A 27,713-nucleotide genomic window follows, 5' to 3' on the forward strand; every position below is an offset into this window, starting at 1 on the left:
AACATTTCGAGGGTATTTTTTTTCTTCTGTTTTAAGGAATAGGTGTGGCTAGATGTAGTTAAGTGACACATTTCTGGGGTTTTGTCTTTGCAGTTTTCCCTCATTTCATGCTACCACCATCAAGTGTTTGATTTACACCGGGCTGAGCAGTGCAAGCTCTCTGAAACTGAACCCTTCAGCGAAGATCTACAACCAGCACTTAAACAGAGTACAATTGCTTACCTTTCTCCTGGAATGCAGAACAAAGGTCCAGCTGCCGTAATTTTTGTACAGTAGCCAAGTCCATGGGTTGCCTAGTCTGTAGAGAGCCAGTTAAAATATTTGTACCACCAAAATGGCTTTTTATTGAGGTGAAGGTGGTAGCTATTTAGTAGCTCGTCAGTTTGTACTGAAAAGATCTAATTTTTTTGTAGATGGATAGTACATGGAGAGGGGAATTTCCATGTTCAGGTTGGGACATGGGGAATTCCCAAACCATTTTATTAGAGATTCTTGTTAAATAGATACAGGACTGCACATTACATGTACAGAGGAAGTAGTGATTTTAACCCCCCCCCCCTTTTACAAAACTGCAATAATGTTTTTTAGCGCAGTCCAGTGCGCTGCTCCCAATGCTCATAGGAACTCTATGAGTGTTCGGAGCAGTGCAGAACATTCAGCGCCAGCCTGCTCTAAAACTGCTATCATGGTTTTGTAAAAGGTGGGGGGAGGGGGGAGGGTGTGGTTTAGAAAGCTACATGTGGGTAAAACAAATATGGAACCCCCAAATCTTCCAAACCTTTCACACATTAGAACAGCTATCTAAAATTGCCGCTTCCTCTGTAAGCGCACCAATCCCAGCATCATTTGCCTTCTCCTAAGGCATCTGTTTCCCCCCATGACAACAACCCCCTCCCATGCTCACCACTATTCCAATGCCAGCCTCTCCTGTGGCAAGCACCCATCATATGTCACCCTCCCCTGAGGAACAATTCTCAGAAAAATTGGCCCCAGAACCCCTCATCCATCGCCCTGATCTACTTCTTGGGTTTCCTGGGGTCCTTGGGGGTCTAGTGAGGTGGGAGAGATGCCAGCTCTCTCACACCTTAATGAGTGAGTCTCTCAAAATGGCTGCCACAACTTTTTCCCCATATTTGGATGCCTGACCTTCTAGTGCTAATACCACAATATTACTACAAGAGGTCTCGACAGCTATTTTGTGAGATGTGGTTATTGATTCAGAAGCAACTGGGCATTGTTCCTGCCTTCCCTAGATCCCAGAGATCACCAGTAAGCCTCGGGAGTGGATCAGGAGTGAGGGCTGCTGGGGCGGGGAAGCTACTTCTTCAGAGATTCAACCCTTGGGGAAGGGATTTTTGCTTGGGTGAAATGTAACATATTGGGTACTTGTCCAAATGTGTGTGTGTGAGTTTATATCTGGAGAGGTTTATTGGAAAGGGTGGGGGTGGGGGTGGGGTCCATTAGGAGGGGGTAGTAGAAAGATGCTTTGGAAGACAGGGGGATTGGATGTCGGAGGTGTGATTGTGAGAGACTGTAAATTAGAAGCCGAGATCCCAGATGTTGGAATTTACAGCTGCCTCTTACAGCAGGTATTCGTATGTGCCTCAGAACTGCTATAATTCCAGACATGTTTTTTTTTTTTTTTTTGAATAGTTAGATGATGATTTCCTATGTGAGATGCAGAATCCACATCTGTCTTATAGTCCTCTGCCCAGGACACTCTTTCTTCCCACCCTAACCATGCCCCCTTGACTTCTGTATGCAGTTAACTTTCTCCCATGGAAATGGTTTCTGTTCTGAAATGTCATCACTCTTTTCCAACATGGCAACTCTCGGTTCAGTAAGATAATGACAAGAACATTAGCACTTTTGGAAAATAATAACTTGAAGGATCATTACTAACAGGTGCTGATTAAGTAGCGGCATTCAATATAGTTGGGTTTAAAAAAAAAAAAAAATCTATTGAGCAGTACATACCTACAAGATATTGTTTTAGACATAATTTCCACCAAATTTTATTGTTTCGGCATCTGAACTTGGAGTAATAACGAGGCAGACTAACATGGTCATTTTGAGTTCTGCTATCATTTTGAGCTGCTACTGTTTTTCTGTTTTCGAAACAGAGCTATTTTGTCAGATCATTCCCCTGTGTCATTCCCCATCTACCCACCTTTATATTCTAGGACAAAGTTTGCTCCATCAGAAAAATATAATTACTGCCTCTGGCAAAGAGAGTAAGGAATTTTTCTGAGTCACAGAATATTGTAAGTCTTTGAAGTGGCTACCAGGGGCTTCTCTTCCAGCAAATGACTGGCCTTCTCAGCTTCTTTCTGTAGGTATTTTTCTTGTGCGCAAGTGCCATTAAAGGTAAACCAGCACTGTCAGTCACGCTGAGCACATTTGGGAATTGAATCATTATGAAGGAGTCTCCATGGACTTACAGTGCATAATCTGGCCTCATGGGATCCTTATTTACTATCTTCACAGAGACCTAGAATATGAAGACAGATAGTAATTGTAAAGCTCATGCAGTCTACTTATTTTCTCTTCCTACTACAGAATTTATTCGATCTCTGACTTTAGCTCCTACTTCTCAATAACTCTCCTCAGGACATGGATATAGTATTCAAAGGGGGATTCACCAACGAGTGCTAATCGTGTTAGCGCATGCTAATGATTAATGTGAACTAAATGTTGACATAGTAACATAGTAGATGACGGCAGATAAAGACCCGAATGGTCCATCCAGTCTGCCCAACCTGATTCAATTTAAATTTTTTTTTTTTTTTTAATTTTTTCTTCTTATCTATTTCGGGGCAAGAATCCAAAGCTTTACCCGGTACTGTGCTTGGGTTCCAACTGCCGAAATCTCTGTTAAGACTTACTCCAGCCCATCTACACCCTCCCAGCCATTGAAGCCCTCCCCTGCCCATCCTCCACCAAACGGCTATACACAGACACAGACCGTGCAAGTCTGCCCAGTAACTGGCCTAGTTCAATATTTAATATTATTTTCTGATTCTAAATCTTCTGTGTTCATCCCACGCTTCTTTGAACTCAGTCACAGTTTTACTCTCCACCACCTCTCTCGGGAGTGCATTCCAGGCATCCACTACCCTCTCCATAAAGTAGAATTTCCTAACATTGCCCCTGAATCTACCACCCCTCAACCTCAAATTATGTACTCTGGTTATACCATTTTCCTTTCTCTGGAAAATATTTTGTTCTACGTTAATACCCTTCAAGTATTTGAACGCCTGAATCATATCTCCCCTGTCTCTCCTTTCCTCTAGGGTATACATAGGGACACCCATTAAATTCCTATCGGCATCTTAAAATTTAGTGCGTGCTAATCATAAACACTATAATGCATGGAGGGGCATAATAAAAAAAATACGTCTAAGCCTGTTTTGGGCCTAAGTCGCTAGTCGCCCAAAATCGGACATGTCCAAAGTCCATTCTCGAAAAATACATCCAAAATATTTTTTGAGAATCGTCTACTTGTACATCCAGCCATTTGATCGTCCAGACTGATAAATTGTCTATCTTTATAGTCCATTCTCATCCAAAAATTTGTCCAAGTCAAAAACACCTATGACAAGACCTTTTGGATGTGGGAGGGGCCAGCAAAGTGATGGACTGGCCACCCAGACATTGCAACAGAGTAGTGGGGCACCTTACAGGGCACTGCTGTGAACTTCACAAAAAGGGTGCCACATAAACATCTCACCACAAGCTCCCCAAAACACCCCCAAAACCTACTAGATCCACCTGTCTACCACCCCAATAGCCCTTATGGAAGCAGGTGCCACCTATATGGCAGTACAATAGGGTTTGGGTTTTTTTTTGGTGGGTGCAAATGTTTTACCATGAATGCAGTGGTTAGAGTGGCTTATGGGCCTGGGCCCTCCTGTCTATGATTAACTAGCCTACCCCCCCGATGACTTAAGCCATCTCTGTGCAACTCTATTAGGCTTTCCTATGCCGGGTGCTGATGTTCTAGAGGCAAGTATGTATGTTTTTATTCTGATATATATGGCGGGGGGGGGGGGGGGAGTGTCAGTGTTCACTGGAGGAGTGTGTGGGGCTTTGCACTTTGTATCTGCAGTGGCTATCCGGTCACTTTGGATAGCTTCTGGGCACTTAGACCTGTTTTTAGATTGCCTAAGTCAGAAAGTTGGCGTTAGAGAGGGCAGGGGTTGGCAGAGCCAATGGATGGGTGAGGGCAGACTGCAGACCCCCAATCACTTCAGTACCCCTGAGCTTCCTGCACTCGGGGCAGACTACTGCCTGCCCCACCCCCACCCTTGGTACACCACTGAGCGTGTGCTATTTTGCATATACTGTATGTGAAACAATACCTACTATCACATTTGCCAAAAATAGTACATGATCTTTGAACAATTACTTCGCACTGTTTTGCAATTATGCACAGCATCTTAATGAATTAAAAAAATCATGTCATCGAGCTTCTTAGGGATTCATGTGCGGATGAAAACATGAAAAAAATCATGCACAAACTTCAATTTTGGAACTGTCTCTGGAAGTACATTTAATTTTTTTTAATTGCGGAAAAAAAGTCCCCGATTTTACTTTTTTTTTGGTAAGAAAAATTCCATATCTATTCCATATTAGTTAAATAAATCAGCACAAGAAGGAAACTTCCTGCAGTTCTTTACTAGGACCCTTGCGGGTTAGTATATTGGGGGGGTCCTAGGGTGTGTTTCCTCTCCTTTCTATTTGAACAGCTGTATTGACTTCAACCTAACTTGAGGTTGAATAGGTTGCTGGGAGGACATTAGACTACTCTAGTTTCTGAACTTGGAGAGCACATTGGAGGAGACTGGCCAATAGAAAAGTTGTGGATATTTTGCTATAGGAAATGCTTTGAGACTCAGACTGAAGATAGGTAGAATGCTGTTCCTGCTGATTGAACACTTGTTTTGGTTCATTTTTCTGTTTGCTTTTTCGTAATATAATACAGTATTCTATTTGCTTTTGCAAATACCCCTCCTCCCCCCCCCCCTTTTACAAAACCGCAGTGCCACTTTATGCTGGGGTTTTTTTTAAAAATGTGTTTGTCTTTTAAAAATGGATCCCATAGTCACTTTGTATAATAAGACACCTCCAGGAGTAGAAGGAGTCTGATCAAGCATTGGATTGCTTCTGCTAAACTTTATAGGGAGGAGCTATTTTTCTCAGTGAACTTACATGAGTTTAATTTGGAAGGATCCGGGGTTGTCTGGTTCTGCCAGAAGAAGTGGCTTCAAGTGAGCTTATGCACATTCACATATAATGCTTGCCCTTTTTTTTCTTTTAGTAAAAGATACAGATTTCATGGTACCTGGAGTTATGCAATTTTTTCATGGAAAGGATGGTGGATACCTGGAATGGCTTTCCAGTGAAGGTAGCTGGGCCAAAAACAGTAATGGAATTGAAGAAAGTTGTGAAAAGTCGTGTCAATAAATCAATAAATTGAATCAAATTGAAGCCTGAGGCTAGTGCAATGAATCCTTAATTGAGAGAAAGTGATGCCAGAGCTAGAGGCCCAGATACTATCTAAGGCAGTAGTTCTCAAATTTGTCCTGGGAGACCCCAGCCAGATGGGTTTCCACAATATCTACAATGAATATGCATGAGGCAATTTTGTTTGAAATGTCTTTTCACCATATTTAATGACTGATATCCTGTAAGACCAAGTGACGGTGGTTTCCAAGCCTGGTTTGGGAACCATAGAAATAAGGTCTTACAACATAGGTGGCAGAATGGGGGAGGCCACAGGGACCGTGGTCTCCCCCCCAAATTGGTGGTCAGTTATGGCTCTACTCCCCCCCCACTTCCTCCTGGCCGCTGTAAATTTAAATCTTTGGGCAGCTGCCATGCAGCGTCGCTACAGAATGAAGACACACAAACAACCTCGTTCCTCAACACTCACAGCGCAAAACTTATCAGACACTTTTTGCATCAAAATTGAAAATATACGAAAGAAATTTACAACTATCAGAGATAACAAGCCCCTTACAAATCAAACATCTAATGACTATAAACTTCCTTGCGCAAAATGCTCTAACTTCAACATCCCTTCCCTATCACAAGTTAAATTGATATTACAAAATTTAAACCTAAAAAGTTCCCCCTCTGAGATCATTCCTCCTGTCATTTTAAAGAAATTCTTCTCCTGTTTTGGACCATATATACTGTCCTTTGTAAAAAATAGCCTCAGCACCGGTATTGTACCCAAATCATGGAAAACGGCAACAATAATTCCCATAATAAAAGACCATAAAATAAGTATAGAAGACCCTCTGAATTACCGTCCTATCGCAAATATTCCTTTCCTAGCAAAAGTCACAGAAAAAGTAATTTTTAATCAAATATCAGAATTTGTAGAATCCACAAATATTCTACACCCCAACCAAACTGGTTTTAGGAAAAATCACAGTACAGAATACTCATTAATAGGTCTCACTACTAACATTATACATAACCTAGACCAACACAAATCCGTCATCTTGTTTTCTCTAGATCTTTCCGCTGCATTTGACACCATCGACCATTTTCTATTATTAGACAGACTTCAATCGATCGGTATCAATGACACAGCTCTACAATGGTTCAATTCTTTCTTATCAGAACGGTCTTCCAGTGTCCAATTCAATGACACTAAATCTACTCCATACTCATCTAGCTTCGGAATTCCCCAGGGTTCAATTCTTTCCCCCTTACTCTTTAACATCTTTCTCTCACCTTTACTTAGTCTCAGCCAATCTATAGGCTTCTCCGCATATGCCTATGCGGACGACATACAATTATTGCATCCATGTAACCTAGAAAACCCTATTGAAATAGCTCAAATCAATCAAAAATTAGACAAAATTAAAGAATGGCTCACTTATAACAAACTCGCGCTTAACATACCGAAAACAAAGATCCTCCTTTTTCCGTCAAAACAGGGAATACAATTATCTTCTCCTTTCAAGATAGATGACTTAATAATTGAATCAGTGACATCTCTCAAAATTTTAGGTGTAATCATAGATGACAAGTTTACATATCAAGAACAAGTCAACAATATTGTTAAATGCTGTCTTTATCGTCTCCGTTTAATCCGTTCTATGTCAAAATATTTAGAACCACAATCTTTAAATATTCTAATGCACTCCCTTGTTATAACAAAACTAGATTACTGTAACTCTCTACTACAAAACATTACTCAAAAAGAAAAAAAACGATTACAAATTATACAGAACATAGCAATCAAAATAATTCACAATGGTAAAAAATACGATCACGTAACACCTCTGCTGATCAAATCACATTGGCTGCCCATAAATAATCGAATAATTTATAAAATAGCTCTACTTATTTTCAAAACACTAAGTACTAATGAACCACAATTCATAGACCGTCTATTAATACCCCATTCTTCAAATCGCTCTTTACGTTCCGATTCTCAAGAATTATTAATGGTTCCCTCTTTAAAAATAGTAGGGACAAAACGCCACGATATTTTCTCTGTAGTGGCTCCTCTTACTTGGAATTCTCTTCCTTTATATATCAGGAAAAATAAAAACTTAAACCAATTCAAAACCAATTTAAAAACATTTCTTTTTAAATTATCTTTTGATCTCTAAACTCATCTCATTGCCAATTTCGAACAGAGCACCTTCAATCCCATCCCACTGTTTTTTCCCTCCCCATTCAGACCTCTCTTTCTCCCTTCCTAGGGAAAATATTTTTGTAACTTAAATTCCTTATGTTTATTCCATATGTGTCATAGTCTGTCAATATTGTTTTGTGTGTCAAATTCTTATTAGTTAAAGAAATATTATTTTACTGTTATTTTACCCCTTTTGTGTTCAATATTATATAATTTAACGATGATTGTTATACTTTGTTAATCGCTTAGTTTGTAATAAGCGATACATCAAATAAATTAAAACTTGAAACTTGAAACTTGTTGACGCTGCAAGGCGGTTGCCCAAAGATTTAAACTTATAGTGACCAGGGAAGGTAGGTGGGGAAGTCGGGAGCTGGAAAGAGCGAGAGGTCGTGCTGCAGGATCCTGCTGGGGCTAGGGTGGAGCTTTTGGGCCCCTGAAATAAAAAAAGTGGTTCGCTCCCTATGTCATACAGTATCACTTTAGAGCAGGGGTCTCAAAGTCCCTCCTTGAGGGCCGCAATCCAGTCGGGTTTTCAGGATTTCCCCCATGAATATGCATGAGATCTATGTACATGCACTGCTTTCAATGCATATTCATGGGGGAAATCCTGAAAACCCGACTGGATTGCGGCCCTCAAGGAGGGACTTTGAGATCCCTGCTTTAGAGGGAGAGTTGGAAGACTAGATGTATGCTTTAGTCTTTGCCTACTGCCAGAATCTCTGTTTTAGTGAGTCGGTGGTAACTATCAGCAACAGAGTCCCTGTACAGATTTGCCTGGAACTGCTCCTGATTTTGGGTGCACTATCGTATGGTGCAAATCACTTGACTTTCAGCTCAGACAACCTCACTATCATTATGGCCAAGTAATTAACACCCTTTGCTCAAAGAAGCAGACTTGATAGATTTAAGGGCATATTTTAATTTAAAATCTATCAGTACAGAGATAAGGGAACCAGCTACATTGTTTTGTGGCAATAGATATATTTATTGCAAATGACTGACCATCAAATAGGCAAGACTGGTTCATTATTTTAGATTGATAGCTAATCACTGTCTCCCCCTCCTCTTTTTTTATTAACCCTATTCCAATCCTATATGTGGTAGTGGTGAATAAGCTGTGTGCCTTTTTCTTGAATATCAGCGATTTGTAGACATTACAGTAGGTGTGTGGAATGGTAAATACTTGATGTAAAGTCTGCAGTTTTACTCCATAACCAGATTGTAAAATATGAAATGAATTAATCATAACTGGGAAGAATAATGACACTTTTTCTCTTATTTTATCTTTAGTGCCCTTCAGATCATGTTTTAAAACCTTCTACATCTGGTGTACAGCGTACGAGGCAGCGGCGTTGGTAGTGGATAGCGGGAGGCAAAGGTCAGACCACAGCCTGCACAAATACCGTTCCCTGGATTTATTGTTTTAATTAAGAGTGTGGCAGTTCATCATACACTGTTTATGGGGTTTTTGCACCGTGCAGCACTTTGAAATCAGCTGTTTTAATGAAAATATAATGTCAAATCTGTCAAAGTTCTAAATATTTTGAAAGTGAAATATAGAAACAAGAACTTTAATTCTGGGGTTTATTTGTATTAGTGCACGGCGTTGTTTTTAAATCCCTCAAGAGTGTCATTTTGCTGCTACTGAACGGTCCCAGGAACAAAAGGCTGTGCTGCAGCTTGTTATTCAAGAAAGAGAATGCACGCTGAAAGTTAATGTATTTGAAAAACCTAAAGCATCAGTGTTTGTGCTGTAATTTTAGATGGAGGAAACAATTCCAGGGTACGGGGAGGGGGAGGGGGGGGTGCAAGACGCTATAGAATCCTGATTATACAGAGACGGAAATGGAAAGCGTTGTTGGAAGAAGAAAAATGGATGCTCACTGGTCAATTTAAGGTTGTGATGTCTTGACTTCCGAGTCTTTGTAGCTAATTATTTATAATGACCCCAGATATGATGGGTTTTTGTGGACTTGTATGGCTGAGCAGTTTGCAATCCTAGTAATTTCTCAGTTCGGTTATTATGCACTCATGTAGATACAGTTCGTATCTACATTCTTGGATGCATCTGTTATGAAGGCTGATAAAATATTTGTATAATCTGAAAACTGTATTTTTGCACTGCTCTCTGTTGAAAACTAGAAATTAAAGTTTGTCATTAAATTCTGGGGCCACAGGAGTTGACTGAGCAGGGTAATATATGTTGCATTCTTGGTTATACTTGGTCAAGTTCCATATATATCGTATTCCACATTATTTTATTAACTTTAATATCTGCACTTCCTATTACCAGACATGCCTCTCATTCAAAGCACAGAGGCGCAGTTCTCTAATCAGAAGTGACAAGCTATATACTTTCCTTCAGCCATTATTCGGTAGCCTAGAGCTAAGAGCCCTGCTTCTTTGAAAATGTTTTGGATTGGGTTATTTTCATTGAAGTATTAAAGTAATTCTTCAGATTTTTAGGCTATTATTTAAGTACTTTTGGGACGATGCAATAACCGTGGCCTTTGTTACTTTAGCACGTGAGATTCAAAGTGGGTTTTCTTTATTGAAGAGCGTTCCTCAGCAAGCGCAAACCTATTTTGACTGATTGAAATTAACAGTGTGCAGGTAATTAGTTGTTATTTGTGTGAGACAAACACGGAAGTGCAAATTCTAAATGAGTCACTCTATACAGATTGTATGTTTATAGTAGATTATGCATTCTGCTTAACCAGCAGTCACTGAAAAAAATCTGTACTCATATATCTTTCATAGTATGTTGATGTCCATTTTGATAAAGTAGCTAACTTATTGGATTTGTGCCTGATAGCAACAAATCTACAGTTGATGAGCTGACGTCTTGGGAGATTGTGATGCCAGAGAAATACAGTAGAATGCTTAGTTGGGCAGTCTTTAATTGAGAAACCTTAAGGATTACAACTTTATGTTGAAAACGTAGCCACGAGTGGAATGAGATGATGAGTTCATTCTTGGTTTTTTTTTTTTTTCTTTTGAGATAAAGGACTCCCCTGTATCTAACAAAGGGAGAGCTCATTAAAAATGGAAATAATAGGATAATGATCACAATGAGTTGTTCTGTGTTTCCTAACGATACTCCCACTCTGACTCCCTGGGGACCAGATTTACTGAAGCATTTCCACCATTTTCAATGTATGGCGATCCTCCCTTGGTTCTAATTTAAAAAAAAAAATAAATTGAGTGTGTTTTGACTCGTTGTTCTTTGAACGATACGATTGGCCAGGTCTGCCTTTTGGGTGTTGGAGTTTGGATGTCTAGTCACACGTTGATAGGTTAAAAGAATTTGAATCAGGTCATTAGTAAATTAGTCCTTTTGTCAAGAGGGCGGTATTTTGCCAGTTCCACTCATTTTCCATGGCCACTGGCAAATAATTTCCTTTGAGGAACTGACAATAAAAAACAAGCAGACAAGTAACTGAGCCCTCGGCCTCTGTTAAATGATCAAACAGTCTATCCTGTTAAAACATCTTGCAGAGAAATCTTTGTGTGCACAGAATCCTATCCGCGTTGTCTGTATGTGAAGCATTGTGGCTAACATCTACCAGCATCACTGTTAAATCTGTAGTGCTTCTTTTAAAGATGCTCTAAATTTATGAGCCTTACTGAACAACTTGCATCATTTATGTTAAAGAAGAGAGTGTTAAGAAATATTTGCTGGGCTGCAGTCTGAAAAGCAGCATAATTAGAAATGATAATAAAACTGTTTTCAGATGGATAGGTGTAGATGTTAATATGGCTTCTTAAGAAGCCAAGATTTTAACAACAATCTCTTATGAAAATATATGGTAAGGGAGAATGAATAGAAAAATCTAGAAATATATTAAGATATATGTGCATATGTTGAACATTACCACTATATACTAAGTATATTGGGAATATATTTCAAAATATTTCAAACATTGTTGACCTTTGTTATAAAATACTGGGCTGAGGGAAATATATTTGCATAGATTTAGTAATATATTGTAAATAACTACATAGGACAGTGTGTATTTTTCCTTAAGATGCAGCATTATAAGCAAGACATTAAATTATGCCTATCAGACAAAGCAACAGAATCTGAACACTTTTTTTTATAGCACATTCTTTTGGTAAGACATCTCAGCTTCTAAAAAGTACAGGCATTAACTGCCTGATTCATGTGGTGACATGTGCCATATCCACATGTGTTATGGATCTCCCAGGAATAAGAACAACATAGCAAAATTATCACCTTGGGATGTTTGCTGAGTGAATATTTTACAGACATATTCCTTTTATATTTATATAATAATTTAGTGTTATGACAATGTTTTTTAGCAGCCCTGGCAGTTTTTCTTTTCTTTTATAATGGTATTATATTTGTGAACCTAATAAGTGCACATGGGCTAAACTACAGGAAAAAGTATTTTTCATAATTCCTTGGGGTACTAGTAGCAAAGAACCATATTGGTATAAGAAATTTTTAATAAAAGGTCAAGCAGAACTTTCCGATGCTTGTCATGATAGGAATAGCAATCTGAGATTTTTTTTTTGTTGTTGTTGTTGTTGTGCATTATGGAAACGGAAATTTATAGTGTTTGCAGGAAGAAAATTGCTCTAAACCTCTTGCATGTCACACAGTGCTCTTGCACTCTTTCCCAGACATTCAGTCTATGTTTCTGCAAAAGTCCAGAAAAAATATAATAATAATAAAAAAAAAATCCTCTTATCCTGAAATAATCATTATAAATCCATTGGAATATTGTATAAAGCAAAGACAAGGAAAACAGTATTTTTTTTTTCTTATTTTGCACATCACAATACACGCAAAAGGCCCAGGGGTTGATGCACAAAACCACATTAAATGTCCACTTTTAGTGAAATCCAAAAGAGTTGTACATACTACAGATAAGAACATAAGAATAGCCTTAATGAGTCAGACCTTTGGGCCATCTAGCCCAGTAGCCCATCTTTATGGTGGCCAATCCAAATCACTAGTACCTGGCAAAACCACAAATAGTAGCAACATTCCAGAATCTCAGAGTAGCAAGATTCCGGAACCCTAAATAGTAGCGACATTCCATGTGGAATCCCCAAAGAGTAGCAACATTCCATATTACTGATCGAGCACATGCATTGAAGGAGATAGCAATGTAAAAGCTTAAATATAAGACCCGAAGCCATAGTTTGTTCTGATAATGCATCTGGGCATGAACCTGCTTTAACAGGCTGAAAATTGCCACTAACTGGGGAAATCCTGGCTCCAAGTTTCAAGTTTATTAATTAATTTGATATAGTGAGAGCCATCAGAGCAGTATGCATAGTGCAAAATATTGTGATAAATCTAATCTGGGATTCATGAATTGTGCTATGCCTAAAAAGGTTCAAGGTGACTTACAGTACAATTTATGGAGATACAGTTTAGTGTGGTACAAGAATACAGTAGAGATACATTAGAACCTTTGAAATTCTATGAGATAGAGATTGTTATGCTGTGCAATTAACAAGATAATTTGGAACAGTTCAGAGATGGTGCAGGAGGAAGTACATTATATAAGCATATAGGGAAGGCGTAAAATACAGCGAGAAGAGCTAATTCAGTTTGATGCCATCGTGGTGATGGAGTAAGATGTGGTTACGTGGGTCAAATTCTTTGGGTGTATTTTTTGTTGGTCTGTTGTGACCTATCCCTTAACTTCTCCAGCATGAGCAGCATGCCCATGTCTTTGTCGGCTCGCCCTTTGACATCACTTCCTAGGCGAGGGTCCCGGAAGTGATATCAGAGAGAGCACCGATGCTGACTTGAGCAGCAACCTCGCACAGGGGAAGTGAAAAAGGTATTGGAGAAGTCAAGGGTCGCACATGTGTGGGGTGGAGAGGAGGAAGGGTACCGCGCCCTTAGGAAGACTGCACCTGGGATGGACTGCTCCCACCTCACCCCCTTATTACACCACTGATGGTAAGAAAGTGGCATAATGGTTAAAGCTACAGCCTCAGTACTCTGAGGTTGTGGGTTCAAACTCACGCTGCTCCTTATGACCCTGCGCAAGTCACATAATCCCCCCATTGCCCCAAGAACATAAGAATAGCCTTACTGGGTCAGACCAATGGTCCATCAAGCCCAGTAGCCCGTTCTCACAGTGGCCAATCCAGGTCACTAGTACCTGGCCAAAACCCAAAGAGTAGAAACATTCCAGCATCTCAGAGTAAGCAAGATTCTGGAACCCCAAATAGTAGCAACATACCATGCAGAATCCCCAAAGAGTAGCAAGATTCTAGAATCCCAAAGAGTAGCAACGTTCCATGCTACCGATCCAGGGCAAGCAATGGCTTTCCCTGTGTCTTTCTCAATAACAGACTATGGACTTTTCCTCCAGGAACTTGTCCAAACTTTTCTTAAAACCAACTACGCTATCTACTCTTACCACATCCTCTGGCAACGCGTTCTAGAGCTTAACTATTCTCTGAGTGAAAAATAATTTCCTCCAATTGGTTTTAAAACTATTTCCCTGTAACTTCATCGAGTGTCCCCTAGTCTCTGAAATTTTGTGAGCCCACTGGGACAGACAGGGAAAAATGCTTGAGCACCTTAATAAATTCATGTAAACTGTTCTGAGCTCCCTTGGGGGAACAGTATAGAAAATTAAATAAATAAATGTAAAATCTGACTTTCCAGAATCTTTACGATCAAACAATTTTTTTATTGATGCAAAACCCCACAAATATAATCACCAATGGCAAATTTAGGAATATAGCTAATACAAAGAACATCTAAAGTCCTGCATCAATTTCAAATTGTAACATCAGAAGACAGAATAATACAAAAATATTGACACTGCAAGAATGAAAATGCAATAGTGCCACCCCCACCCCCCACCCCCCCAAGCTCAAGAGATGTGAACAATAAAGAGATTAGGCCATGACTATACAAAAAGAATAAATAACTCTTCGACAAGCCCAACAGAGGAATAACCCAAAGGAACATTAGAACACACCAGGAGCCTGGATTATTATGGACCCCAGTGAAACCCCTTTTTAGACCATTTATTCCCAGCCCTCCCAAACCCTTGCTCACCTATCCAACCCCCCCCCCCCCCCCAAGTCATGCAGTGAAAAAGAAAGAGAGAAGCATGAAAGTGTGTGTGCATGCACCAGTCATAAGAACATAAGCAATGCCTCCGCTGGGTCAGATCTGAGGTCCATCGTGCCCAGCAGTCCGCTCACGCGGCGGCCCAACAGGTCCAGGACCTGTGCAGTAATCCTCTATCTATACCCCTCTATCCCCTTTTCCAGCAGGAAATTGTCCAATCCTTTCTTGAACCCCAGTACCGTACTCTGCCCTATTACGCTCTCTGGAAGCGCATTCCAGGTGTCCACCACACGTTGGGTAAAGAAGAACTTCCTAGCATTCGTTTTGAATCTGTCCCCTTTCAACTTTTCAACGAATGCCCTCTTGTTCTTTTATTCTTTGAAAGTTTGAAGAATCTGTCCCTCTCTACTCTCTTTATGCCCTTCATGATCTTGTAAACTGTGCCGAGCTTCACTTCCGTGGAGAGGATTTAGTTTAGTTTAGTTTAGTAAGTCTCTATCATATTCCCTCTAAGTCTCCTCTTCTCCAGGGAAAATAGACCCAGTCTCTCCAATCTCTCAGCGTATGAAAGGTTTTCCATCCCCTTTATCAGACGCGTCGCTCTCCTCTCGAGTAACACCATGTCCTTCTTAAGGTACGGCGACCAATATTGGACGCAGTACTCCAGATGCGGACGCACCATCGCCCGATACAATGGCAGGATAACTTCTTTCGTTCTGGTTGTAATACCCTTCTTGATTATGCCTAGCATTCTGTTTGCCTTCTTGGTGGCCGCTGCGCACTGTGCCGTCGGCTTCATTGTCATGTCCACCATTACCCCCAAGTCCCTTTCTTGGGTACTCTCATTTAATAACATCCCATCCCATCGTATAGTTGTACCTCGGGTTTCTGTTTCCCACATGTAATACTTTACATTTCTCAACATTGAACTTCATCTGCCATCTCGTCGCCCATTCCCCTAGTTTGTTCAAGTCACTTTGCAATTCTTCACAGTCCTCTTTAGTCCGAGCTCCACTAAATAGTTTGGTGTCATCTGCAAATTTTATTATTTCGCACTTCGTCCCTGTTTCTAGATCATTTATAAATATATTAAATAGCAGCGGCCCAAGCACTGAGCCCTGCGGGACCCCACTCGTGACCCTCCTCCAGTCCGAGTAGTGCCCCTTCACTCCTACCCTCTGTTTCCTACCCACCAACCAGTTTCTGATCCATCCATGTACGTCTCCTACCACCCCATGGTTATTCAGTTTCCGGAGTAGGCGTTCATGTCAAAGGCTTTTTGGAAAAGGCTTTTTGGAAATCTAGATATATGATGTCTATGGGGTCTCCTTTGTCCATCCGTTTGTTAATTCCTTCAAAGAAGTGCAATAAGTTCATTAGGCACGATCTCCCCTTGCAGAAACCATGTTGGCTGGTTATCAGAAGTTCGTTTCTTTCAAAATGTTCGTCGATGTTTTCTTTTATCAGTGCTTCCGCCATTTTCCCTGGAACCGAGGTCAGACTCACCGGTCTGTTGTTTCCCGGGTCACCTCTTGATCCCTTTTTAAAGATGGGTGTAACGTTGGCTATCTTCCAGTCCTCCGGGATCATGCCTGTTTTCAGGGGTAGATTGCAAATTTGCTGCAGTAGTTCCGCTATCTCCTCCTTTAATTCCTTCAGAACCCTTGGATGGATTCCGTGTGGACCCGGGAATTTGTCAGTTTTCAGTTTTTCTATCTGCCTGCATACATTTTCAAGGCTCACTTCCATGGATGTTAATTTTTCTGCTTGATTTCCATTGAAGAATTGCTCAGGTTCCGGTATGTTGGATGTGTCTTCATTTGTGAATACAGACGAAAAGAACATGTTAAGTCTTTCTGCCACTTCTTTCTCCTCCTTCACCACTCCCTTCCTGTCTCTGTCGTCCAGCGGTCTCACCTCCTCCCTAGCCGGTTGCTTCCCTTTAACATATCTAAAGAACGGTTTGAAATTTCATGCTTCCCTAGCTAGCCTCTCTTCATGCTCTCTTTTAGCTTTTCGAACCACTCGGTAACATTCTTTTTGATACTTCCTGTGCTCTTTCCAGTTCCCCTCAGTTTTGTCCTTTTTCCATTTCCTGAATGAATTTTTCTTATTGCCTATCGCTTAGTTATCCACGCCAGGTCTTTTGTTTGACTCTTTTTGCACCCCTTTCTGAATCTGGGGATATACAGATTTTGCGCCTCGCTCACTGTGTTCTTGAGAAAAGACCAGGCATGTTCTACCGTTTGCCATTTTTTGGAAGTGTTCCTAAGTTTCTTCCTTACCATTTCCCTCATTGCTTCGTAGTTTCCTTTCCTGAAGTTGAAAGTTGTCGCTATTGTTCTCTTTCCTTTCAGTATTCCTACATCAACCTTGAACTTGATCATGCTATGATCGCTGTTTCCCAACGGTCCCACTACCTCTACTTCCTTTGCAGGTACTCTTAACCCATTTAGGATTAGATCCAGAGTAACATTTCCTCTCGTTGGTTCTCTAACAAACTGCTCCATGAAACAATCTTGTATAGCCTCCAGGAATTCTGTCTCCCTAGCGCATTTTGAGCTTCCAAGACTCCAGTCTATCCCGGGGTAGTTGAAGTCTCCCATAATAACCGTGTTACCCCTTTTGCATTCTCGCTTCATCTCGGCTTCCATATCAAATTCCCCCAATAGGAGGAATGGCCGCATCCCCAAGCGATTGAGGAGAGAGCTGCGCACACAATGAGGCAACAATTGTATATAGGGGCCCCATACAGAATAAAAAAGTTTTGATTTCCTAAAAGTCAAACGAAGATCCCAGAATTCCCATAGCAATAGCTCATGAAGAATCTTTAAAGTTGAATGAAATGAGACTGGAGCTCCAGAAATGGTAATAGCTGGACTGTGTGGTAAGGGATGTTCTGGAGAGCAGCCTGGCTTTGGTTTTATCTGGGTTCAGCTTTCGTTTTTCTTTGCAGAACCAAGACGAGATGATATTTCATTGGCATTCAGTTCAGCTGTAGCGACGGTAGAAAAGTCATCTAGAGTTGCAATTAGCTGAATGTCGTCAGCATATAAATAAGTGGTTAATCCAAGGAATTGGACAAGAACTAGGAATGGTGCCAAGAAGATGTTGAAGAGAGTAGGTTCCCCCAGACTATGTACTCTGGCATTAACTAGATAATGAACTATAACTGTAACTTTAATGAAATGTTTGTGACAATGTTCTGTATAGAGTTTATATAATATATGAATGTTTGAAGTTTCAATAAGCAGTAGTGTTTGTTTTTTTGTGATATATCCCGTTTTTCTGCTATCTTGAGTGATAGATATCAACTAGATAGTGCCATGGAGTATCTCTCTGGATTTTTGGTGGCTGTATCTGGTTATCTGCCATTGACAATCTGGAGATCACCTGGTCAGTGTGATTTAACTGGTCAAGAGCTTCTCCTGCCTGAGTAAATTGTTTCAAAATATTAGGACCAAAATATTTTCTCACATTTCTTTTGAATTTACCTCCCTTCATTGTCATATAATTAGGCCCAGACAAAACAGAGCACCAAATTTTGAAGATCAAGGTTATACGGACTAAAGGAGCCTGATTGTACTTGCCTTAGGACTCTGCTCTATGATGTCTGGGATAGAATCCCCCGCCTGACTGCTCTGGGAGCTTCAGGGTGATGGGTGCTAACATCTTAAATCCAGCTATGCATATAATCCCATTTCCTTACTAACTTGTATGCTTTCTGTACTTCTATTTATTTTTTTTTTTTACCATTAGAGTTCAAACAGATTTTCTTAATGCAAATAGCTCTTTAACACAATTTTACAGGCTTGATTATGTCAGATTGAGAAATACCTTGAACTGACTGACTAGAATCATCAACTAATTTTGGGAACTTGAGAACATAGTCCCATAATAATAGACTATTTTCAAAGAGCTTTACCATGGTCATGGATTAGGAGAAATAGATATGAAAATAGGGAATCTTGCCCTTGCTTTCACTGCATTCATGGCATTTACAAACAAGAAGTAGGGTGGAAATAGTTTATCTAAGATCATATGTTAACAATATGGAGTTAGGACAGAAACTATCTGGCTGACAAATCTGGACCAACCATTTTCATATCATATATGTAATCTGCTCATGTTTCAAACCATGCTGGGAGAGTTTGGCACAATAGTTAAAGCTATAGCCTCAGCACTGAAGCTATATGTCATTGGTGAAGCCACACTTGAAGTATTGTGTTCAGTTTTAGATGGCCATATCTGGTGAAGGAAATAAGAAGACTTGAAGCAGTCCAGAGGAAGGCGACAAAAATGGTAAGGGTTTGAACCAAAAGAAGTATGAGAAGAGACTGGAAGATCTAAATATGTATACTCTGGAGGAGAGGAGAGACAGGGGAGATATGATACAAATGTTTAAATACCTGAAAGGTATTTATTAGAACCAAATCTATTCCAGAAAAGAGAAAATGGTAAAAATAGAGGGCATAATTTGAGGTTGCAGGGAGGAAGACTCAGGAGCAATGTTAGGAAATTATTTTTCACGGAGAAGGTGGTAGATGCATGGAATGCTCTCCAGAGGGAAGTGGTAGAGAGGAAAACAGTGATGGAATTAAAAAAAAAGCGTGGGATGAACATAGAGGATCTCTAATTAGAAAACGAAGGATGTAAATTAAATAACCAAGGCCGGTACTGGATAGACTTGCATGGTCTGTGTCCTATATGTGGTGATTTGGTGTAGAATGGGCTGGGGAAGGTATTAATGGGAGCTCCAGTAACTTGGAACATGAGGATGTTACTGGAGTGAGCTTGGACGGCAACTTCAGCATTTGGAACCTAAGACAATATCAGGTGGACTTTACAGTCTATGACCCTGAAATATCAAAGAAGAGACAAGCTAATTTAATCATGTACTTGTAATGGGTATAACTAATGGGCAGACTGGATGGACCGTTCAGATCTTTATCTGCCATCATTTACTATGTTACTATGTAAACCCACATTGCTCCTTGTGACCCTGGGCAAGTCACTTAATCCCCCCATTGCCCCAGGTACATTAAATATATTGTGAGCCCACTGCGACAGATGAAAAAATGCTTGAGTATCTGAATAAATTCATATAAACCATTCTGAGCTCCCCTGGGAGAACAGTATAGAAAAATAGATAAATATAAGAGTATACTTGATAGTGGACATTTTAATATGCTCATAGTGAACCTCTAGAAAAAAGGATGAGGGATACCTTATAAAAATGTTAACCTTGACCTGTATAGTTGTCTGAATACTGGAAACTACCTTTTAGAACATTAAGGGGCTCATAATCGAAAGAGAAATACCCCAAACCGGCCTAAGTCGGCACTTGGACGAATATTCCTCAAAAACGTCCAAGTGCTGATACTAAAAACGGGTTATGGACGTATTTCTAAACGACCTAGGCCTTCATAGTGCCGCTGAACGACCAAAGCTAAACGGGGCGTTTTGGGAGGAGTGTCGAGGGCGGGAGTTGGGTGGGACGTATGGCTTAGACTTAGTCATACAGCATGCATAACCGAAAGTTATACAGCCCACGATCGATGGAACTTGGATGTTGTGACTTAGACCATTTAAAACATGGTCTAAGTCACAAAAACCCACCTAAACTCACCACCCCATAAAAATATTAATCACATATTTAAAATTCAGCCTCCAGACAATCATCACCTGGCCGCCTGGCATAGTAAAGCCTAGTTGTCCAGCACAGAGGCTGCTTAAGTTGTCTTGGGGTGGGTTAGGGACTTATGGAGAAGAGGACCCATGTCCTTAAGCCCCTGTAATCACTGCAGTGATACTTAAACATGTGCACTCCCTTATACATCCCCAAAACCCTTTTTTACTGGCATATAAGTGGCTCCTGCGGCCATAAGGGCTATTGGGGTGGTAGATAAGTGGGTCTAGGGGATTATGGAGGTAGTTTGAGGGGCTCACCGTAACCTGTAAGGGAGCTGTAGGGAGGAGAAGACATGCCACCCTTTTTGTGAAGTTCACAGCAGTTCCCTGTAAAGTACCCCACTATTTAGGTGGCATGTCTGGGTGTGCAGTCCATCACTTTGCAGACCCCTCCCACGTCCAACAGGGCTTGTTCTAGGCATTTTGGACTTGGATGAAAAGTTGGATGAAAATGTAATATAAAGATGGACGATTTAGCGGCTTGGACGATCAGATCGGCAGGACATATAATTAGATGATTTTCAAAACAAAAAAAATTTTGGACATATTTTTCAAAAATGTGTCTTAGGCTGTTTTTTGAGTTGGACGTAAACGGACTTAGACGTCCCTTTCGCTTATGCCCCTCTAAGGGATCTTTGCAATAAACTTTAGCATACATAATTATTACTAAAAGTATTATGATATGTATTCGACAAGGGAAAATGATTTTCTGGTCCAGTCAAAAGAATTGGATAGTGATGTAATCAAAGCTGTAAAGTACAATGAAAGGCGAGGTGTTGCTGGTGGGAGATTTTTACTTGCCAGATGTGGATCGGAGCATTCCATCTGTGGAAAAAGAAGTAGTGAGATACTGGGCTCCTTTCCAGGGCTTCTCCTCAGGGAAATGGCAGCAGAACCCACACAGGCGGGTGTGATATTGGATTGGATGCTCTCACACACAGAAAAGTGTTTTTTGTTGTCCAGATATATAGTCTCCTGAGCTCTTGTGATCACCCAATGGTATAGTTTAATGTAGGAGCCAAAGCAGGGAGAGGTCATACTAAGGTTGTCCTGAACTCCAGAAACGCAGTTTTTACTAAAATGGGGGTGGAGTGGCTTGAGGTAGTTTTGACAGAAAGAAAAGTTTCTTATGAAATAGAATGAGGAGATAAACTAAATAGAGTCCTGGTTAGGGCAAATAATATTTATATTAGAGAAATAAATAAAATAAAAAAAGAGAAGAAATTAGATTGGTTTTCCATAGAGTTGGCTGGAAAAATAAAGGCATTCATCAACATTCATCATCTATAAGGAATCTCAGAAGAAGGAAGACTAGCAAAACTGAAAGAAACTAGGAAGGTGGGATAGCAAAGGTACAAATGGAGCCAAGGAGGTACAGTGAGGAGAGAAGACTTTTTTCCAGATATGTAAATGATGGAGGTGGGAATGAGGAACAAAGGAGGACGATGTGGTGAGAAATGAAAAAAAGCAAAAATGCTAAACAAGTACTTTGGCTTGGTATAAACTGAAGAAGGAATTGGTGAAGGGCTGGTCATTGTGGGGCAGATGTCATACTGCTTATTGAATAATGTATTTATATAGGTCTATCAAAACTGAAAGTGGACAAACCTATGAAGTTAGATTGGATACATATTATTTTATTTATTTATTTATACAGTTTACATCAATTAAAACATACATAAGATAAAAACAAACCATATCATAAAATCTACATAATTAAACAATTTCTTCTCTGCAAATGTCAACTGGCAAATCGCAAGAATACAATAGCAAACATGGGGGTCCTTTTACTTAGGCGCGTTAAATGCTAACGCACCCATAGAATACAATGGGCATATTAGCATTTAGCACGCTTTAGCATGCGCTAAATCGGTTAGTGCGCTTTAGTAAATGGACCCCATGGTTATGCAAATTCTTTTCTTCAAATACCAATTAATAAATCACAAAAATGCAGTAACAGAGTATTAAGAACATAAGAAGTTGCCTCCGCTGAGGCAGACCAGAGGTCCATCCTGCCCAGTGGTCCGCTCCCGCGGCGGCCCATCAGGCCCACTGCCTGAACAGTGGTCCCAGACGAATTTTTTTTTTTTTTTAAACTTACCTCTAATCTTAAACCTAAACCTACCTCCACTCCTATCTCAGAGATGGGATCTCAGAGATGTTCTGGTGGGTCCACTTGAGGATACGTTCAACTGATTTTTACAGACAGGCACTGAGGTAGTCCATCTTCATACAACTTCAGTTGTGGTAAAATTAATGGTGACTTTTTTGAAGGACGGGTAGTGAATCTAGAATCTGTTTGGTTGTAGCATAGCTTTACCCAAGGAATATCATGTCATATCTGATCAATGGCTAAGTATAGAATTTGCTCAAGCTAATACACTGGATATAATGGTTTTTTTTTATAGTGTCCACATAGAAAGCTGATAAATAAAATGGGCAGCATAGGAGTGGGCCTCAAGGAGATGGACTGGATACGAAACAAGTTGTGAGAAAAAATAGTGGCTAACGGTAAGTTAAATTTATTCAGAAAAAAAACCAAGGTAACTAGTGCCTTAGGATTTAGTCTTGGGTCTGTTTACAATCAATGTCCCTGTGAAGGGAACTGAAGAAAATTGTTGCCTTTTTGTCAATGATACCAAAACCTTGAAGGAATAAACAGAATGAAAAAAAAAATGCTTATAAAACCTTGTGTATTGCGTTGGTAAGATCTCACTAAGAATTCTCTGTCCATTTCTGGAGATCAGATTTGCAATAGACCTTAGAATAGGTATAAAATGGTCCTGAGAAGGGATACTAAAATCTTACAGGGTCTACTCCCTAGAGGCGAAGAGAGACAGTGGGTATATGCCAGAGACTTTCAAATATAGTACCTTAAAGCTTTAAATCTTCATATTGGATAGGATTGGAAAGCAAGCAATCTAAATCAAGAAGTCATAGGACTTAGGCTAAGGCAAAACATCATAAAATTTTGCTTCACGAGAAGGGTGATGGGTTCATGAAATGGCCCTTCTTGGGAAATGGTAGACATAGAAAGAGTAAGTTCAAGACAAATATAGGAAAATCAGAAAGGATTTTTAAATACAAAGAAATTTAAGGTAAAACCGAGGTTAACTAGTGTCCATGCTAAGCACCAGAAATGAAATCTGGACAAAGTAGGTGGGTCTCATGGTTTTTATCTGCAATTGTTTTCTATGGGGACATATACAACTGATGACTGATAAATACCATATAGCCTAGTCAATATGACTATCCATATCAACTACTAATCTCTAGTAGTCCTTCTTCTCTCTTAGAGAGATCCTCTGTGAATTCAGATACGGTCCGTATCCATACCACCTCCAGGCGTTCACAGCTAATTGAAAATGCTTCTATTAAAATTATTATGAATGCAAAAAAGTTTGACCATGTTTCACCGCTTCTTAAAAAATCTCATTGGCTCCTGGTATCGCATAGAATAATTTATAAAATATGTCTGTTATCACTTAAGGCTCAACTCTATAAGTCCCCAGCTTTCATCGACAGAATTCTAATTCCCTACGCCTCCACTAGAATACTTCACTCTAATGACAAACATTTGCTAACCGTTCCATCACTTAAAACTATTAATACTGAAGACAATACATTTTTTCTTTTGTGGCCCCTCAATTGTGGAATTCCTTGCCAATCTACTTAAGGGAAGAAAGAAACATTGACAGTCAGTTAAAATGCTTTCTTTTTAAAGATGCATTTGACTGCTAGACATTGTAAAAACAGCAAAACCAAACCAAAAATCCCTACTTTTGTAATTTCCCTTGATTGTCTCATTTGCCTTCAATTATTGTGTTTCTATCCCACTTACCCTACTGGTCCTGTCTGTTTTGAAAGTCATGTATTTGCTATATGAACTTTTTGTTCCCCTGTATATTGTTATAAACTGTTTTTAGAATGGTGCATCGCCCTGAATATATGATTGGGCGATCAATCAAATTTTAAATAAACTTGAAACTTGATTAGGAAGATGCTCCAAGTATCCACCACTCTTTCCATAAAGTAGTATTTCCAAAGATTACTCCTAACTCTATCACCTTTCACATTCATCCTATAGTCGCTTGTTTCAGATCTTCCTTTCAACTGAAAGAAGTCTATCTCCTGGGCATTTATGACATGGAGGTATTTTAATGTCTCTATTAACCAATAGGCCAAGCAGGCACGTGCCTAGGGCCCGAAATGGTCAGGGGGGCCCGATGAAGGAGGGCATCAACATTGTTTTTTCCAAACGGCGATGGGCCCCTTCAGCATCGATCGGCAATGCGCCCCCCCCCCATCGACGGAAAGTAAGACAAGCAAGCAACGCGGGTAAGAAAGGCAATGGGAACTGTAATTGTGCAAGCGGTGCTGCTTGCCCAAAGCTTCCCTCTGACGCAGCTTCCTGTTTCCGCCTGGTGGGGTGGGGCGGGGCAGGGGGCCCAGTGTACTTGTGTGCCTAGGGGCCCTCGACGAATTAATCCTGCCCTGATTGTATATCTACCACTTCTGCACCCAGCACCCAGCACTCTTATGATTATATGAGATATATAGTTTCCCAGACAGGTATAGGAATAAATTTTGTCTGTATATTGCCAAACTTTTTTTTTCAGTGAAGAACAGGAGGCCAGGCATGGATTTCTCCAGATAGCTTAATATTACTATCATGAACCCCTAAACATAATTTTAATTATTTTTGATTGGACCATCAAAATTAATTAAAATTTTGTTTAGGGGTTCGTGATAACTATATTGTGTTTGCTCTGCTATCCCCTAAAAGAGGAACTGAATTGATACCATGATGTTATATTTATTTATTCAATTTTCTCTACTGTTCTCCTAAGGGAGCCCAGAAAGATGTACATGAACTTATTCAGGTACTCAAGCATTATTTCCCAATCTGTCCCAGTAGGCTCACAATCTATCTAATATATCTGAGGTAATGGGGGATTAAGTGACTTTCCCAGGGTCACAAGGAGCAGCATGGGATTTGAACCCACAACTTCAGGGTGCTAAGGCTGCAGCTGTAACTACTGCACCACACTTACATGCTGTGAGTCAAATTTTGTATAACTTATGCATAAAACCGGCATGTAGAAATAGCAAGGATAACATTATATGGACAGATTATCTGTACAGAGTTATGTTGGCTTTTTCAGTGCTGTGGCTTGAAGGCATAGGCCCATTGAACATCTGCATAAAGATATACAGATAAATTATCCATATATATCTTTCAGAGATAACTGAATATAAACCTCTATGTTTTTCTGTTAAACAGATCGGGAAAAACATTAGTGTGAACATGTTAAAATGTATATATCTGAGTGTACAAATAAAGGTACAGTGTTCCCCCAATTGTTCGCGGTCGGCGGTTCGCGGTTCCTGTCATTCACGGTATTTTCGGACCGCGAACCGCAGACAAGGAGAAGGCAGCGGGAGAGGCAGGAGAGAACAGCCATTCGCGGTTCGCTCCAACTGCCTCTTCCTGCACGAAGTCAGGCCTTATCCAATCAGGAGCTGCTTTGACATGCAGCTCCTGATTGGATATGGCCCGACTTCATGCAGGAAGAGGCGGTCGGAGAGAACCGCGAGTGATTTCCTGCACTCGCAGTGCTCCGGCTGCTCTCCTGTTGCCCTCTCCCGCTGCCCTCTTAAGGCTCCCCCATGAAAAACTGTATTCGCCCCTGCAAATCTTGGGGGAGCACTGTATATCAATCATATGCAATGAGGATTTAGCATGGACTTGGTAAACAAAAAAGTTATGCTCTTTGGGGCAAATTCTTTAAGAAGCGCCCAAAGGTTAGGTGCCTTTCAGCATGATTCAAGTAAAATTGGGTGCTGTTTAATGAACTGCGCTGAGCAGCACCTATTTTGGAGGCGCCCAATAAATAGGCCAGCTCTAGGCACAACTAAAAGTTAGGCGCCCATGCGAGCGCTTAAACACGCTTAAGAGCAGTGATTCTGTAACAAGGTGCCTAGCCCGAAGCCATAACCATGCCTAACACGCATAGCACCTATTTTTTTTGAAGGCCACCTAAATTTTTAGAGGCGCCTTGTTACAGAATCGCTCTTTCTTGACAGGCGCCTAAGTTTCAATGATTTCTGATTAAAAAGCTTAATCGAGCTTAACCAATTTAGATAGACGCTTATCTAGTCGGGCGCCTCCAAAATAGGTGCCTAACATTAGGCGCCGATTACAGAATTTGGGCCCTTGTGCTATATACTAAGGCCCTGATTCCATAAACAGCGCCTAAAAGATAGGGGCCGTGGAACGCAGCACATAGCGCTTCTCAGTCTTCAGTTAGGTGCCATGTATACCAGACCTGGGCAACTCCGGTCCTCGAGGGCCGGAATCCAATCGGGTTTTCAGGATTTCCCCAATGAATATGCATGAGATCCATTTGCGTGCACTGCTTTCAATGCATATTCATTGGGGGAAATCCGGAAAACCCGATTGGATTCCGGCCCTCGAGGACCGGAGTTGCCCAGGTCTGGTTTATACTATCGTGCATAGTGGTGCCTAAATTGGACTCATGTGCCGGTAGGTGTCACAATCGTAGATGCCCCCTAGTTACACCAGGGCTTTCTTGGCCTAAATACCAGTGCCTACGTCTAATTTAGGTGCCTAGATGCAAAACACATCAAGTTTATCAAGTTCTGATAAAAATCTAAGCGGTGTGCAATAAAATATTTAGGAAGAACATAGAATATAGACACACATTATTACATACATGAAATGAAGGGGGGGGGGGGGGAAAGGGAAGAAATACAATCTGTATATAGGAAAGAAAGGGGGAAAGGGAAAACACACGAGTTCGGGAATTAAAATAAAATGTGCCACATAGCGCAGAATTTAGAATTTTACATATTAAAAAGGTCTCTGAATAAAAATGTTTTGAATTCTGATTTAAGTTTCTGTAGAGGATTCTGCTGTCTGAGGGGTATTGGCAGGGCATTCCATAATGGATTTACGAGTAGTGTCATAGACTATGGGCTCCTTTTATCAAGGTGCGGTAGGGGTTTAATGCGCAGAATACCGCGCGTTAAACCGCCTGCTGCGCTAGTCGCTAACGCCTCCATTGACGAGGCGTTAGTTTTCTGGCTTGCCGTGGGGGTTAGCACGTGATGAAATGTCCGACGCGCTAACCCCCGCAGCGCACCTTGATAAAAGGAGCCCTCTATTACATAGAGAGGGAACAGATAATAAACATTGATTAGCAGATCCCCTAACCATGCTCACTTTCTGGTAGACTCTTTGGGCTAGGGACCTATTACCCA

General features: G+C 40.5%; 1 long non-coding RNA gene across 1 annotated transcript in view; it reads right to left on the minus strand.

Annotated features, from left to right (window-relative positions):
* Window positions 1–2,040: 2,040 nt before the first annotated feature.
* LOC117358633 overlaps window positions 2,041–27,713 on the minus strand; it is a 167,312-nt gene continuing 141,639 nt past the window's right edge. The window contains exon 3 of the long non-coding RNA XR_004539048.1: window positions 2,041–2,491. This is a non-coding gene — a long non-coding RNA (uncharacterized LOC117358633). The remainder of the gene's footprint in view (window positions 2,492–27,713) is intronic.

Source organism: Geotrypetes seraphini, chromosome 4 (assembly GCF_902459505.1).
Source record: "Geotrypetes seraphini chromosome 4, aGeoSer1.1, whole genome shotgun sequence".
Lineage (NCBI taxonomy): Eukaryota > Metazoa > Chordata > Amphibia > Gymnophiona > Dermophiidae > Geotrypetes > Geotrypetes seraphini.